The sequence below is a fragment of the Hippopotamus amphibius genome, chromosome 9 (genome assembly GCF_030028045.1).
Source record: "Hippopotamus amphibius kiboko isolate mHipAmp2 chromosome 9, mHipAmp2.hap2, whole genome shotgun sequence".
Lineage (NCBI taxonomy): Eukaryota > Metazoa > Chordata > Mammalia > Artiodactyla > Hippopotamidae > Hippopotamus > Hippopotamus amphibius.
In genome coordinates this window covers 133,305,106-133,309,643 of record NC_080194.1, presented here as the reverse complement: position 1 = coordinate 133,309,643, position 4,538 = coordinate 133,305,106, and the positions used below count along the sequence as shown (strand labels likewise).

The following is a 4,538-nucleotide window of genomic DNA, read 5'->3' as shown; positions in this document are numbered from 1 at the left end:
ACACCCACACCCACACATATATATTCTTTTTCAGATTCTTTTCCATTATGGTTTATTACAAGATATTGAGTATAGTTCCCTGTGCTAAACTGAAGGTCCTTATTGTTTATTTTATATATAGTAGTTATGCTTACTTCTTTTTACAAAAACAGGACATCAGTTAGAGTTACAGTTATACAAGGTGAATGAGCACAACATTGTAAATCAACTATACTTCATTAAAAAATAATTTAAAAAAGAGAAAGAAAAAAAGATGAATAAGTTCTAGAGATGTACAATATAGTGCCTGTAGGTAACAGTACTATACAGTATACTTACAAATTTATTAAGAGGGTAGAGCTCATGTTAAATAGTCTTATCACACACAAGAAAAGCAAAGGGACACAGGAAACTTGAAGTGATGGGTATGTCTGTTACCTTGAATGTGGGGATGTACCCCAGGTGTATGCATATGTCCAAACTCATCAAGTTGGATATATATATGTGCCAGTTTTTGTTAATCAGTTATACCTCAATAAAGCTGTAAGACAAAACCCCCAAAACAGGATATCAACTTTTCTCAATTAGCTGTGTCCCATTATTACTTCTTGAGATAAACAAATCAATCATTCCTTCCAATGGCTGCCCATGATGCCGTGAGGGATGGCTCGCCACTTACTGAAGCATCCTGGCTGGTGGATGTTTACAACGCTGTCACCAGAAGAACTCCATGAGAGGGGAAGTCAGTGAATGTGTGTACCTCCAATTTTAGGGAGAAACCGAGGCACAGGGAGGTTGGGTGGCTAGTTCATATCTCCCACGGGTTCTTGTAGACATGGGGCAGAGATCTTTCCAGCGCGGCTCTTGCTTCATGCTGCCACATGATGGCACTGTTGAAGCTTGCTCTTGTGCAGCCTCTATTGACAAACAGCCCTTCCTTGCTAACACTAGGATCCTGGCTCCCTCTTTGGCTTCAAAAGTCCTATTAAACCTTTTTCTGCTTCTGACTATCACGATCTATTCTTACAGTTCTCTCTCTCTCTTTTTTTTTTTTAGTATTTTTTATTTATTTGGTTGCTGAGTGTTAGTTGCCGCTTGCTGGCTCCTTAGTTGCAGCATGTGGGCTCCTTAGTTGTGGCATGCAAACTCTTAGTTGCAGCATGTGGGGTCTAGTTCCCTGATCAGGGATTGAACCTGGGCCTCCTATTGGGATCTCGGAGTCTTATCCACTGTACCACCAGGGAAGTCACAGTCTCTTTAACTGGATAACAGGAAGGTGGGTTGGAAGAGTTTAATTTCTTCTTTCCCAGAAAGCCCTGGACTCCTTATGCAAATCCACTTTCTCCCCAATGGTCCAGTTTGCACAGCAAGGTCTCAGAGGGTCCCTCTAGGTTCAGTGACACCTGCCTGTCTTTCCTCTTAGCCCTGGCATCAGGGGCCTTCTCTTCTAAGGGAGACCAGAGTGTGAGTCTTCACAGAACAAAAACATCTGACTTCAAGGTGACTTTCAGACAGTAATTCATATAAAAGTCACAGAGATCCAAACGCAGCTTTATATTATATATTCATGAACACAAGCAGTTTAAATCAACACAAAACGTCTTGCTTATTCAGACACATGATCAGCTTTACCCATTGAAGTGTCAACAGGACCTGAATTCAGAATTTTGCTCACTAGTTTCCGATCCTGCAGCCCCTGCCACATTGATTCTACAGTTCTGTGGCATCCCGGGATTTTAACCAGCAGTGAAGTTTTCGAGATTTGAGTGTAATCTTTCAGGCTTAAAAACAAAATACAAATAAAACAGCAAGCACTTCTCCATACGTGAACATATACCCTTAGATATTTTATGCAATTTTTTTTGTGTGTAAAGGGAAACCTGCAGTACATTATATGTTTTCTAAAGTCCATTCTTCACCTGGGGCAGAGAGCGGAGCACCCTGTGTAGGGTGGGGTGGGGATTGGGCAGTGGTGGGGGTAGATGAGAACGGGCTCTTTCCTGGAATGCTGTCCTAGAGGAGTGCTGCTCCGTGTTTTGGAGAGGACAGGAAAATCTGTGTGGGCAGCTCCACAGATACTGGCCTGCCTGTTGGGGGCAGTGTGGTCTTTTTATTTAGTTTTAATAGGGAGGACTATTTTGGGATTTTTAAATAGGGAGGAACATAAGTGTACTTTTGTGTCACAAAAAAGAAATGATGAAACACCCCTGTGGAGAGCAGGGAACACTCCGGCATTTATATGACTTACTTCTGGATCATTCTAATCTACCTACGACCTAATAGGCTATCTTTGTGTTATGGGCTTTGGAGGTGATCCTGCGGGAAAAAAATTACACACGTAAAATAATCATCTGGTAGAAAATCCAAACACTGTGAAAGTTCACAGGATAAGAAGTGAAGAATCCTTTCAGTAGCTCCCCCATCCTGCTTCCAGAGAGGCAACAACTGTTATTGCTAGAAACACCCCCCACTCCCACCCCCTTCACGTGCCTGAGTGAGGCCAAACACAGAGACGTCAGAGTTTAGAGCAGAGAAAGGTTTATTGTAGGGCCACACAAGGGGTTGGGAGGCTGGTCCCACACCTCCTAACTTCCTGCAGGGTGTCAGCAAAGCATTTTTAAAGGCCGGGTGAGGGAAGGGGGTTGCAGGGTATCTGATCAGCTCGTACACAATTCTCCGCTTGGCTGATGGTGAGGGAACAGGGTCGTGGCACATCATCAGTCCTTAGCCTCCAGGAGGCCTGGGGTCGATGCGCTCATGGTCACCAAGTAGTTAACACCTTCCATGTGGTGGCGGGTTTTTCACATCTGTAAAACAACTCCGGAATGTGCATCAAATTCTGTTACCTAGGTGCTTCAGAGAGGCGCTAATAAGGCAGAGGATGTGGGAGAAGGCCCCATAGGGTCCAGCTCCAGTTACATTATTTTGGTGTGGGCCCCCCGCCCCAGTGAGGTCAGGGACCAGCGGCATCAGCCTGGCCAAAACACGGGTTAGAAATGCAGTTTCCGGCTCCACCTCAGACGCACGGTCAGACCTACATATTAACACCATCCTCCGGCTGAAGCGTGAGAAGCGCTGGTGTTCACTGATTTTATATGTGTGAACTCACATGTTTGTGTACACGCATACACACGTGCTCCCGGGTTTAGAGTGGTGGCTTTACCACGCGGCGCTCTTCAGCGGAAAGGTTCTCAACGGGTGGTCCAGGAAATAGCACCATCAGCATCACCTGGGAGCTTGTTAGAAATGCAAATGACAAGCCCCACCGCAGACTCACAGACTGCAGACGCTCTGGGGGTGGGGCCCAGCGCTCAGCATTTTAACCACCCCTCCAGGGGATGCTGATTGACTAACCGCTCGCGAGCGTGAGCACTCGGCTGCGGAGGAGGACTCACCCCCAGCCGCTGCTGCCAGGCTCTCCGGCCCCCTTCGTATCCATCTCCCCCCCCCCCCCCGAGTGAATCCACCCTTGTTCACCGAGGTAGCCCGAGGCCAGCTCCACCAGACACACACACCGGGAGCCCCATTAATGCTTTCTTCCAGTAGGAATCTCGCCTTGATACAGGTTTCCCCCAATTTAGGTCAAGCTGGTTTCCGGGTTATACAATATGCCAGCTCCTGGAGGTTGAGGTAAGTGCATAACATCTTTGCCTTCGAGCAGCCCCGTGGTGATTGCAGAGAAGACAACGCGGCAGCTGCTTCACCAGCGGCCGCCCTGACCAGAGATCCATTTTCCTGGGGGGCAAACCGAGGCTCCGAGAGAGCAGAGATGTTCAGATCTTCATGCCGGGCCCGCTCCAAGTCTGGGCAGGATTTCCTCTCTCATGCGGCGCCTACAATGGATTTCCTTTTAAAAATAGCAAGCCAGACACCAGCTGACTCTGGGTGTGGGCTCAGCACCGGGCAACGGCGGTTCCCTCATTAGTGTGGATGCAATGGGACTTTAATGTTCGGAAAAATGCTTCGCGGCTCTCGAGCCAAGTGCCACCAGCCGCAAGCTTCTCCGCGCTAAACTCCGCGCGGGCCACGGCGTCCACGCGAGCACCGCAGCGTCCCGCGCAGGACGCGGCGCGCGGGGCCGGCAGGGGGCGCCGTCTGCAGGCAGCCAACGCCGGGCGGGCCAAGCCCGCGGCACAGAAGCGCCAAGGCCAGACCACCCCAACTTTGACCTTCTGCGCCGGCGGGGCAGAGCCTGAACCTCAACTGAGTGAAAACAGCTGGCCCGGCCGGCGCCCAGGGGAGAGAGTCTAAATGTCGGATCCAGGACCGGTTGAATCCCGATGAAGATCGCACTGGAAAAGTGGTCCCACCCCTAAAAAGTCTTCCCCGCAGCAGAGAAGGCAGGACGTCAGGCACGGACGGGGTTCGAACCCGTGATCTTCGGTTTACGAGACCGACGCCTTACCACTTGGCCACCGCGCCTGCGTTCAAAGAGCGGTTCGGCGAGCCTCTATGCTGGCGCTGCTCCCGCGCGCTGGCTCGGCGGGCACGAGCGCGGGCGCGAGCGCGCCGGCGGGGCCCCGCCCCCTCGCAGCGGCCGGCGGGGCGGGGTTCAAGCG

General features: G+C 50.1%; 1 non-coding gene across 1 annotated transcript; it reads right to left on the bottom strand.

Moving 5' to 3' along the window:
* Nucleotides 1-4,329: 4,329 nt before the first annotated feature.
* Nucleotides 4,330-4,401, bottom strand: TRNAT-CGU (transfer RNA threonine (anticodon CGU)). Its single transcript has one exon. It is a non-coding gene; the product is annotated as a tRNA-Thr (tRNA).
* Nucleotides 4,402-4,538: the final 137 nt, after the last annotated feature.